Source organism: Kogia breviceps, chromosome 12, assembly GCF_026419965.1.
Source record: "Kogia breviceps isolate mKogBre1 chromosome 12, mKogBre1 haplotype 1, whole genome shotgun sequence".
Taxonomy (NCBI): domain Eukaryota; kingdom Metazoa; phylum Chordata; class Mammalia; order Artiodactyla; family Physeteridae; genus Kogia; species Kogia breviceps.
In genome coordinates this window covers 6,307,135-6,319,109 of record NC_081321.1, presented here as the reverse complement: position 1 = coordinate 6,319,109, position 11,975 = coordinate 6,307,135, and the positions used below count along the sequence as shown (strand labels likewise).

At 51.8% G+C, this 11,975-nt stretch overlaps 1 protein-coding gene and 1 long non-coding RNA gene across 4 annotated transcripts in view; one reads left to right on the top strand and one right to left on the bottom strand.

The window, feature by feature from the left end:
* CLSTN3 (calsyntenin 3) overlaps positions 1 to 700 on the bottom strand; it is a 28,045-nt gene extending 27,345 nt beyond the window's left edge. Inside the window, exon 1 of one of the 3 annotated variants that reach the window (XM_059082616.2) lies at positions 596 to 700. The gene's annotated coding sequence lies outside the window, so the exon portion shown is untranslated. Of the gene's footprint in view, positions 1 to 185; positions 341 to 595 lie in introns of those variants that run through there. The other 2 variants (XM_067008683.1, XM_067008682.1) reach the window with 2 other exon arrangements.
* Positions 9 to 6,493, top strand: LOC136792243 (uncharacterized). The gene is made up of 3 exons (XR_010835748.1): positions 9 to 1,272; positions 3,616 to 3,766; positions 5,022 to 6,493. It is a non-coding gene; the product is annotated as an uncharacterized lncRNA (long non-coding RNA).
* Positions 6,494 to 11,975: the final 5,482 nt, after the last annotated feature.

Below are 11,975 nucleotides of genomic sequence, written 5' to 3'. Positions count from 1 at the left end.
CCCAGAAATCGAGGCGCACCGGCCCCCGCAATGGGAGTCCATCTGGTAAGCGTGGGCTGGCCAAGGGCTGGGGACGCGGGTGGCTGACGCTACCATCAGGGACTCCAAAAGGAGAGGGGAACCTCTGGGTCCCAAGCCAAGGCGCGTAGAATTCTCCCGAACAAGCTACCCGACTCCTCCCTCACCTCTGCTCCAGCCAGACTTTGTCAGGCTGCTGACGGCCCCTCTGCATTTTCTCTGCTCCCCTCCCAATGGTCCCATAGCACGGAGTCTGGAAAGCCCGTGTCGGGGGCCCCAGCTCAGCGAGGCTGTCTGAGGGAGATGTAGGGCCCAGCGCTAGAGGATTTTCTTCACCGGGGCTCCCGGCCAGCTGGCTGTTCCCCCTGCTTTCCCCACCTCCTCCCCCTCATACCTTCCGGGATCCCCGACTCAGCCCCAGGATCTCAGGATATTGTTAGAACTCACCCTTGGGGGAGTCTGAAAGGGCGCCCCCGTCCACCCAGCAAGACCAGCTCCCTCTCCCAGGAGAGGCTGCCCCTGGAGTCTCAGGACGCTTCACAAACCTGCCAGAAATGGGCTGGAAGCCAAAACTGACCTTCGGGAAGGCTCAAGTGTTGCCTGACTGACAGCCCCAGATCCTGGTCCAGGTTCCTTCCTCGGGAAAAGCCGAGGTCAGGCAAAAACTCGCCAAGTCCCTGTCCCTCTCTGGAGCTGCAGACACCAGCCTCACACTCATCGCGGGGGCGGTGGGGGGTGGAGAGGGGGAAGGAGGAAGTCTGGCAGGAGCTCTTAGTGCAACGGGGCCTCAGCTCTATAAAAACCCTGGCGGCACAGACCTTACACAAGCGGCCTCTGTGTGTGCAGACGCTGGTCAGGAGCCTCCCAGCCCCACCTGTCAGATGACAGCCCCTCCCTCCTTGCCCTGTCCCCTCTATTCTCCCGAAATCTTGACCTCCCCCTTGGCCAGCCTGGACCGTGCCTCCCAACCTCACCGGCTACTAGAGCTTTGTCTCGCAGAAGAACTTGGAAGACTTCCTGCCAACTCTGAGCACCCCTCAGGCCGTCCTCATCCTCCCTGAGATCTCAGCCAACAGGATGGCTCTGGGTCGGCTCTGCAGGCACCTGGGCTCCATGCGGAACACCCACCCTCACCAGAGGCCATTTAGGTTCCAGGGGCCTGAGATGGAGCTGACCTGTCACACTCATCCTTCCAGCAGCAACGGGGGGCCTCTATCTTCTCGAGCACTTGCCAGCCCCACCTCCTGTCTGCGGGTGAGCCTCCTGCCTCCCCCGACCCAGTCAGGCCCGAGTCTCACTGGCCTCTGCCCTCACTCTTGTTCCGGCCACCAGGAGAGGGTGCAGCCCTCGGGAGCCTCTGCTCTGTCCCCCGTGGGCAGCGCCCACGCAGAGGGCAGCCGGCATAGCTAGGCCACTGTGTTCACGCATAAACCACTTGCCTCAGAGGCTCTAGATGAGCCTCCAGAATTGGGAGGGAGTAAGACACAGTGGGCAGATGAGCAGACCCCGTGTCAAAGAGCTACCTCTCATTCACCGTGTGAACATATACAAGCCACTAACCCTCACTAAGTGAGCCACGTTTGCTGGTCACCCAAAGCAGTACCAAGAGTACTTGCTTCCTGCTAGGAATTTTGTGAAGTTTCTACATAAAATCACTCAGCATAGTACCTGGAATAGAGGAAGCACTGATGAACGTTAGCTGTCATTACTTGGATTATCCCTACCTCTTCACTTGACTGAAATTCTCTTAACTGGACACAAAGCCTTGTTTTCGACAGTTAAGGATAAGGACTCACTGCCCATGCCCTGGGGTCACACAGTTCTGATATTTTTTTAATTTTTAATTTCCCATCTTTTTTTTCTCATTTATTTATTTTTGGCCGCGTCGGGTCTTCGTTGCTGCGCGCGGGCTTTCTCTAGTTGCGGCGAGCGGGGGCTACTCTTTGTTGCGGCGCGCGGGCTTCTAGGCGCTCGCGCTTCAGTAGTTGTGGCTCACGGGCTCTAGAGCGCAGGCTCAGTAATTGTGGCGTGTGGGCTCAGTTGCTCCGCGGCATGTGGAATCTTCCCGGACCAGGGCTCGAACCCGTGTCCCCTGCATCGGCAGGCGGATTCTTAACCACTGCGCCACCAGAGAAGCCCGCTTCTGACATTTATACCACAGTGTAATGACTGATACCAGAGATTTAGAGACAGTAAAGGCAGGTAAACATCTGGGGGTGATGGATGTAGGAGAACTGTTGCCCCCACTGGGGCTCCACAACCAGAATCTCACTGCATCCCATAGCGCCCCCATGTCCATGAGGACAAGAGTGCATCCCAGACAGGGCACCCCTGCCGAGCCCTGCGCCAGCATCCGGGCGAGACCTCTACTCCTGTCCAAGGGCTGCAACCCCCAGAGCAACAGCCGCTGTTACCACCACCCCCCCACCAGCCGAGAGGAGGCTTCAGTGCAGGAGAGAGGGAACTGATGGGTGGACAGGGGCCTGGCCCAAGTGCGCTGTGGTGGCAGCTGTTCACGGAGCCACGAGGCTCCACCCCTGAGTCCCTGGTGGGCCTCTGCCCTGGTCAAGGGGCTTGGAGGAAACAAAGAGAGCTAGAACAGAGTATTACAGAAGTCGATCAGCTGAGGTCCAAGTGCAGCCTCACCCATAAACTCCTTATGTGGTAGGAAGGAACGGCGCTGGCCACAGCAGAACCAACCGCCTCGCCATTAGCAAGCCAGGCACATACACAGTATGTTTAAAGGGTCCTTTACTAAAAGACTTTATTTCAGCCCTGAGAGTCCACACAAAGCCCCTGGGGTGTGGGAGCTTTGGAACTGAGATCTCCAGCCTCTGAACTTGTCCCTTTGGACAATGTGCTGGTGGGATTCTCGGGACTCACGCTATGGCTACCCTCTCAAGGTTGGAAAGGGCATCCCACCTGGGGCTCCTCCTTCCTGACCATCCCTCTCCTTTCCAACAGCTTCTTGGTCCTTTTTAACCCTTTGCTGTCCTCCTAAATTCCCACCTTCTCTCGTGTTTGGTCCCCTGTAGGTCATACTTGGATCTGTGCAGTCTTGCTACTTGATGGGGGGCGGGGGGGAGGGAGTATTTCAGATGTTAGGGATGAGGAGGAGAGGATCAGAGCCTGACTTCAGGTTACTGCATCTGAAATACAACCATACTTAGCAAAAGTAACGTCCTGCTAGCTGATCTTCTGCATTTATTGTACTAACATAATCTATCTACTACTTCTGTGATAGCCAGCCTTCAAGACAGCCCCCAAGGATCCCTGCTTCCTGGAATTCCCATCCTTGTGTCGTCTCTTCCCACATTGTATCGGGGTTGGTCTGTGTGACCAATAGAATATGGCAGCGGAAAAAAAAAAGAAAAAAAAAAAAAAAGAATATGGCAGCGGGATGCTACGTTACCTCCAAGGCTAGACTATAAAAGACATTTGGGATTTTCACTATGACAGTGTACCTGTAGTTAACACTATACACTTAAAAAATTTTGTTAAGAGGGTAGATCTCATGTCAAGGGCTCTTACCACCATAAAAAATTTTTTTTTAAATTTTAAGACATTTTGGCCTCCACTTTACTCTTTCTATCTTAGATCACTCTGGGGAAAGCCAGCTACCGTGTCATGGGGACGCTCAAGTGTCTTAGGAAGAGGGCCATGCAGCCAGGAACGGAGGCCCCCAGCCCTCAGCCGTGTGAGGGGACCATCTTGGAAGCAGGACCACCAGCCCCGTCAAAACCTTCAGGTAACTGCAGACCTTGACTGTGAGAGACCCTGAGCCAAAACCACACATCTAAGCCGCTTCTGGATTCCTGACCCTCAGAAACTATGTGAAATAATACGTCTGTTGTTTTAAACTGCTAGGCATGCAAGTGATCTATTCTACGACAGATAACACATATTCTCAAATATGAGGTTCACCATAAATGACCCTCATCCTATCACCATAGCCTCAGTAACTGGCAAAAGGGTTGGGGGCAAGTGACGTAGGGTGATAAAAACCTGTCCATCCACAAAAAGATATGGCTCTCCACCCAGTGTCATAGGCCCTTCCATCCTAGCGCTCAGCTCAGACACCTTTTGGGCACCCAGCACTGGGGACCCAAATCTCAGCATCAGCCCCACTAGAAGTCCAAAGAGAATGGAGTTCAGAGACAGAGAGGTGTCGCCTGTCCCTCCTCCTTGAGGCCCACCTGCTGGACTACTGTCTGGGAACCCACCTCTTCCCAAGGTAACTGTGAAAAGGAACATCCAGCATCTTCGGGTGATACCCCACCCCTTTCACCAGTGTGTGACCTTAGTCTGTGGCTTCAATAGGACAAGTGCAGCAGAGTCCAACTCAGTAAGCCCCATGTTGTCAGAGAGAGTGTCCTTCCAGAGGCAGGGAGGATATCTTAGCTAGAGTCAGACCCTTGCTGATGGGAAGCTGATTGACAGATTCCGCAGAGGACAGAGCAGCAGGGTCTTGAAGACCAGCAGCAATGAGGGGAAGGCGGTGTCCCGATGTACAGGCAGGGAAGAGCCACACCCGGACGTGGCTTTACCTCGCAGAGTAAGGAAGCACTGGGGTCCTCCCCTACTCTCCAGGGCCAGCATAGCAATACCGGAGCCGGAGGTTTCTTTGCTGAAAAGAGGGGGGTGAGAGGGCTTCCCTGGTGGCACAGTGGTTGAGAATCCGCCTGCTGATGCAGGAGACACGGGTTCGTGTCCCGATCCGGGAAGATCCCACGTGCTGCGGAGCGGCTGGGCCCGTGAGCCGTGGCCGCTGAGCCTGCGCGTCCGGAGCCTGTGCTCCGCAACGGGAGAGGCCACAGCAGTGAGAGGCCAATGTACAGCAAAAAAAAAAAAAAAAAAAAAGAGGGGGGTGAAATGGAGAAACGTTGGTGGAAGAAGACTTGGTGTAGATGCCAGGAGGTGTAGCCAGATCCAAGGGCTAGAAAGAGGAGGCCCCCAAAGAAGTGTTTTAATGACTCTCTGTTCTGCTGTGCTCTCCCCAACAGAGACTATGCCCCCCCCACCATCCTGCCATACTGTAACTTCTGCTGTCACCCCAGAGAAGAAGACTGCTCACCAGGCCAGATCCACTACCACTGCCAGAAGCCCTATCACCAAATGAAGACCAGAGGGGGTAGTAGCCTGGCCCCCAGGTGAGGACCAGCCAAGCTATCTCAAGGACACCTTCCATTTACAAGGCTGCTCTCTCCGAAAACGGCAAGGTACCCAGCAGTGAGGGGCAGTGTCACATGACAATGGCCAGGACCCTCACTGGGGAACAGTAAAAGGGGCAGGGCTACGGTGGGAGTGAACTTCACTCCCTCCCCCCACTGGCTCAGGAGAACAGGAAGGAGGCTCAGGCACCCTCTCGTGGACCAATGGCTCCACGGCCAACCCCAGCTCCTGGACGCACCTGTCTGCCACGGGCTCTCTTCCTCCCCGGGCACCTGCCTTAGAAACTCCAGCACCTGCCTGGAGCACACGCTCCCTCTCTGCCCCGTAGCGTGAGCTCATGCACAGACACAGCTGGGTACCTCCGTGTGCCCCAGTAACGAATGAGCAATGTGCCCCGACAGTCAGGGAGCTTGGGCTTCATCTCGTGGATCAGAGGGCAGAGTCACCGAAGGCCTTTAAGCTGGGGAGGCGCATGATTGGTGGCTACCGCAGACAGATAGCCGACAAGAGTAGGGAAGGTGGACAAGAGGGGCGAGGCTAGTGGCTGACCCACCTTTGGGCTCGACTCAACCCCTCCCAACTATCCTTAACCTATGGAAGACAACCTGAAACCAGAGATGACTTGGGAATAGGGGAGTGAACAGGACAGACCTAACCCCCAGAGCCACTCTTACCCCTAAATCCCGGGTCCGCCCGCATCTCCACCGGCCATTAAGGACGGAAGCCCGGCTGACTCAGCCCTCCTCTGCCCCCTCTGCTCTCCACCTGGCTCCTGCATCTCTCCTCACCTGGTCCAGAAGGGAAACTGCTCCGCCCCCTCAGCCCAGGGTCTTCTGAGGTTGTTTGGATTCCGAGAGAGAGCAAACTCCTCTCTAAATGCTGGGGTCTATTGAAGGCTGCCAAAAAAAAAAAAAACCTCCCTGATCGGGCTTCCCTGGTGGCGCAGTGGTTGAGAATCCGCCTGCCAAGGCGGGGGACACGGGTTCGAGCCCTGGTCTGGGAAGATCCCACATGCCGCGGAGCGGCTGGGCCCGTGAGCCATGGCCGCTGAGCCTGCACGTCCGGAGCCTGTGCTCCGAAACAGGAGAGGCCACAACAGTGAGAGGCCCGCCTAGAACAAAAAAGAACAACAAAAAACCTCCCTGATCTGGAAAACCCAGCACCGCCCTTCCCCCACCCCTCCACACACGCACCCCTCCCCCTCCCCCGCCATCCCTGCCCGGTTGGGTCCTTCCCCATGTGGGACAGCAGGTGGCAGCACCACGGGGAATTGCAAAAATAAAAGCAAAACTAAACATCCAAACTCTGAAAATGAGTCTGTGTACCAGGTGCGCTCACGGCCGTGTTCTCCCCCTGCCTGGCCTCCATTCCCCCATCACAGCTTTGAAGACCGTCCCCCTCCCCGCCTCTGCCCTTTGCCCTCTTCAGTTAATGAGAAACACAACTCAATGAACCCAGAAGCAAGCTCAGAAGGTGTAAGTGAGAATTGGAGACGAGGGACAAAGTCAAGACAGAGGGGTACAGATTCGTCTTGAGACATAAGTTCCCAGGGTTGAAAGGATCCGTGTGTGGCCTGAGCTCGTACCCAAGGACCAAGAGCTCTTCTCCATTAATCACGTGGGTTAAAGATGCCCCCAGAGCCAAGGTCTAGCATCATCTTCAGCATCCATGGCCTCCTCCTTCTAATCTCGTCTGGCTTAGAAAGGGCTGTCTGGTCACAGGGATCATTTCAAATACATTTATTTTGTAATTATCAAAAGGATTTAATAACATTACAAAAATTTCACTAAACAGAGAAACACTTTTTGAAACATCCGTGGTGATATACTCTAACAGACAGTTATCTTAGACTGGTCCTGTGTTTTCTATTTTTGTGGACATAGTGTACTCAGGATTTCGCTTCCTTTATTTTCTTTATTCAGTCCTCTTACCTATCTTGGGGGCCTGCACACAGATCAGGTGTGCTTTTGCTCTTTAGGGGCTCACATTCGGCTAAGGGAAGGGAGACGAAATAGATGATTGAAAGGCTAGAAATGACCAACTGACCCGGCTTGCCTGGGACTGAACCAGTTTTAAGATTGAAAGCTCCATGTCCCAGACAAACCAGGACGATTTCTAATAGGTCACCCTACTAGAAGCAAGTCCCCCCAAATTAAACCGGGTTAGAGTTCAGAATTCCATGGTCATAGGCCGCATACAGCGAGCGGCCTTTTAGCTCTACCTCTTTGCCTTTCTTTTCTTATTATGTTAATTTATTTTTAGTGGTTGCTCTAGGCAACAGTTCTCAAACTTTATACCCTTAAAAAGTATTGAGATCACTTATTCTTTCTTCTGCATTATTCATTCTGCTATTCAGCACCTTCAGCTCAGCTTTCGTCTCTGCAAATGAGTTTCTCATTTTTCGTGGCTCCTTCTTATAGCTTCTTGCTCCTTTGTACAGCCTCCTGCTCCTCTGTCCACAGCCTTTCTTAACGCCTCAGAGTGTCACAACATTTTAAATCAACTGTACTTCAACACAAGAAATTATTTTAAAGTATTGTGGACCCCAAAGAGCTTTTGTGTATGTAGGTTATATCTATTCATATTCACTGTGTTAGAAATGAAAACCAAGACGAATTTAAAACACCAGGATACACAGCACACGTCCCGTTAGTTGTCCAGGGTGATGTCGGCACAGCTCATGCAGCCTCTGGTAACCAAGCCCACGGTGCCCTCATGAGAGGAAGAGAGAGAAAAAGACGTCAAGGACACCCCCGGGGCTTCCCAGGCCACAGGGAGAAAACCACGGTTCTAGAGAGAACAACAGCATCTAGCAATTGGAGTTAATACCACATGAAGAAACCAGCCCCCAGGGCTTATGCTAGAGTTTCCATGTATGTCACATCCACATATGGTATAAACCCCACGATACAACGTTATGTCTTGCTTTAAACAGGTATATGTATTGTAAAGACATTAAAAAGAAAAATATGTCTTATATTTACCTACAAATGTACCATTTCCCTTGATCTCCAGCTCTGCTCGCCCACCTGGATTCCTGCCCCTCAGGCTAAGAACCGAAGCATTTTTCCCAGAGCAGGTCTTCTCACGACAAAGTCTTGAAGTTTTCTTTTACCTGAAAATGCTTTCACTTCATCTTCAGTCTTGAAGAATATGTCCACTGGAAAAGTAATTCTGAGTTGACAACTTTTTTTTTTTTCCTTTCGGTGTTCTAAAGATGTAGCGCCACTGCCTCCTGGTCTATATGGTTTTCGATGGGAAAGCAGTGACATTGACAGTGTCGTTCTCTGCTTGCGGTGTGTCCTTTATCTCTGGCCTCTTTCAAGATCTCCTTTTTATCTTTGGTTTTTAGCAGTTTGACTCCGATGTGCCTGGATGTGCTTTTTTGTTTACTTTCAATTCTGCTTGAAGTGTATGCAGTTTCTTGAACCTAAAGCTAGATGCTGGAAAGTTCCAGCCATTATTTCTTTGACGGCTTTTTCTGCCTTGCTCTGTCTCTTCTCTCCTTCTGGGACAAGCAAAATAGGGCACAGTACTGTCCCACTGCACTGGCTTTCTCACTCCAGAACATTGCAAATCTCTTCCACGACCCTCTTTCTGCTCTGAGGCTTCCTCCCTACCCTGCCCTCCGGCCACCCTGGCAGGGGAGAGGCAGGAGGGTTCTTCTGCGGGAGGTTCCCCGGCCTCTTTCTCCCACTAAGTTCTTTGTGGCTGGTGGACAGACTTCAGAGCCTTGGGAAAAACTCATCCCCCTCCATGAGTACGTTGAGATGACGTTTTTTTAGTGCTGAAGAAGAAGGGAGTCTCTGATTTCACTGGAGAGAAGGGGGTGAATTTCAGTGGCGATTCTAGGGGAGTATCTCTGTGTAGCTCCTGGGAGCTTGGTGACTGAGGTACTGAGCACAGAGCTGCTGGAAAGTGTTCCAGGTAACCAGGGCTCAGACTGGGTCACGGCCACAGAGACTGGGAGAGCGAGTGGGGCTAAGGAAGAGGAAGGTCTCTTGCAGCACAGCCACCATATTGAAGTAGCTGCCAAGCACCATCCGCTAAGATGACCGTATAACACTGTCCAAAGGGGAAACTATTAGTAATTACACTGGAACAACCGGTGTAAACTAGGACTGTTCCAACCAAACTGAGACATATGCTCTCCCAAAAGATGATCCTAAAGAGTGTTCTGGAAGATGGGGTAAAGTTAGTCCACCAAAGCTACAAAGAGGGGAGAGTCTACACCCTGGTGGGTGAGGCACTAACAATCTTGCTAGACCTATCAGAGTCCCTCAGGGAGATGAGACAGTGATGGAGAGGAGGAGCCCTGCTGCCTCTAGGAATTTCTTCAAATGAAGTGAATCAGGATGGGTGAAAATAAATGCAGAAGGTCACCAGTATTGTGAGAGCGGATAGCGGTTAGACAGGTATAGGATGCAATAGCTATAGTGAAGCTATAGTCAGAGAGACAAAGAGCACGACACGTGGTTGCCTGAGCCTCATGATCCCCCCCTCCCAGCGCCGAGTCCCGGGGGCTCACGCCAATGGCCCCTCTCGCTCATTGGCGGGTCCTGGCTTTTTACCTGCAGGTGTCAGGAGGAGGCTTCCTCTTCTGGGGCTCCCCTGAGCCAGACAGCAAGTGGTGTCGACCCTAGAGCTTTTTGAAAGGCCATATGCTGACGATCACTGTTTCCAGGGACTTTCTGGTCTCCTGCACCTTGGGGTCACCCCCAGCCACAGCTCCACTGCCTTGCTCGGGCCAAGCCCTCACCCTTGCCTCGAAGAGAAGGGACCTGTCTCCCAACTGAAGATGAAAAACACAATGTGTTCCATATCCACTTAACTTTCTCTTTTCTCTACATTTTAAGCTTCTTAGGCCTACCTTTTTTTTCCCTCTAAATACTCTGTAATGAAATGCTGGTACTTGGTTTTAAAAAGCAAGACCCACAAATGCTCATGAAATAAATCTCAGGAGGACGAGAGTATAATCCCTCTTATCCTGGAGCTGCAGCAAATCAGACATGATTCTGCTTCACAGAGTCAATTCTGATAAAGTGGTGAATCAAGAACATTCAACCTCAATGGTGTGAAAATAGATAATCCTGTTCTCTGTTATGCTTCTGTCCTCTTTGCAAGTGTAACTTGTACAAAGGGATCTTTCAAGATATTCAGACTTCAGAGGTGATTGCTATAGGAGCACTGCAATATCATCTATAAACCTTGAAAGGCTGCAATTTGGGAATTCCCTGGCAGTTCAGTGATTAGGACTCCACCCTTCCACTGCGGGGGACACGAGTTCGATCCCTGGTTGGGGAACTAAGATCCTGCATGCAGTGAGGTGCTGTCAAAAAAAAAAAAAGTTGCAACTCTGGTTGGCCATTGATAACTTATTACTCTGAAAACAATATTTAAATTAACCACTTCAATTTCGAAAAAGCATAAGTACTTGTGAAACTATTGTTTGTTAGACCAAAAGTATACCTTTGGGACTCTCTTCTCCTCCCTTCTAGCATAAAGGTAAAATCCCATTACTCTGCTTGATTTTTTTTTAAAGACTTTTCAACAGCTTAAGAGCCTGCAATTATTTGAATTAACAGGAGAAATCCCTGCCCTGTGCCTTACCAGGAGAGGCAGGAATCAGCCTCGTGGGAAGGGCTGGAAAAAGAAAGAAGGGAGACTTCCCTGGTAGCGCAGTGGATAAGAATCCGCCTGCCAATGCAGGGACACGAGTTCGAGGCCTGGTCCAGGAAGATCCCACATGCCGCGGAGCAACTAAGCCCGTGCGCCACAACTACCGAGCCTGCGCTCTGGAGCCCGCGAGCCACAGCTAGTGAGCCCATGCGCCACAATTACTGAGGCCCACGCACCGCAACAGAGTAGCCCCCACTCGCCGCAACTAGAGAAAAGCCCGCGCGTCGCAACGAAGACCCAACGCAGCCAAAAGTATAATTAATTAAATAAATTTTTAAAAAGAGAAAAAAAGAAAGGTAAGAAGGGGAAACAGCAGAACCCTGAGTTCAGTTAACCTGAAGGGATTTGGAATTGGTCTGTGACCTATAGCACCACTGCCCCGGGGTGATCATAAGAGAGGCAAATGCTCTGACCATCGTATGTGGGGTCCTCATCTCCATGGTGACCGTTACTAGGTGACGATAAAAGCTCCCAAGCCTGACAGCAAGCTACCTCCTCAAGTCAGAAGCTCCCAGGAGGATGGAGCTACATGACGCTTAGCAGAGTGGAAGCTCCAAGTGATTAAGCTTGGATGGAGGAGGATGAGAACAAGAACACAGAGACCTGGAGAAAGGGAAGAAAGCGATGGAGGAGAGGGAAAAATAAAGGAAGAGTAACGGGAAGCAGGGAGCATCCCCCAGGTACCTGAGCCATGAAATGGGGTGCGGGCAGTTGCCTCCCAAGCTCTCCCTGGGACCAAGGGTGGAGGAAAGATGCTCTAGAAGGAGAGGAACCCAGAGGAATGGTGCTTGAGAAGGAGCCTTGTCATTTGGGACGATCCAGAGTGAGCCTGGAAGGAGGTGCCTGTCGCTATTACAGGACAACAAAATATTACAGACGTGAACCATGTTAAGAATCTTTTGTATCTTTAGATTGTTCTCACTTATTGGCTAGCTGTGTTTTGTTGCCTCGTGTAGGATAGGGGAAGCATCCTACAGGAGAAGGGGAAGAGGGGAAAGTCAGGTCCCCAAAAGTGGCAGCAGAAAGTGCTTAGCAAAGTGATGGTGAGGCTGGAAGAAGGGGGCTTGGAGGGTGAGCACGGGTGGGGGGGGAGGGAGGAAGCTGGC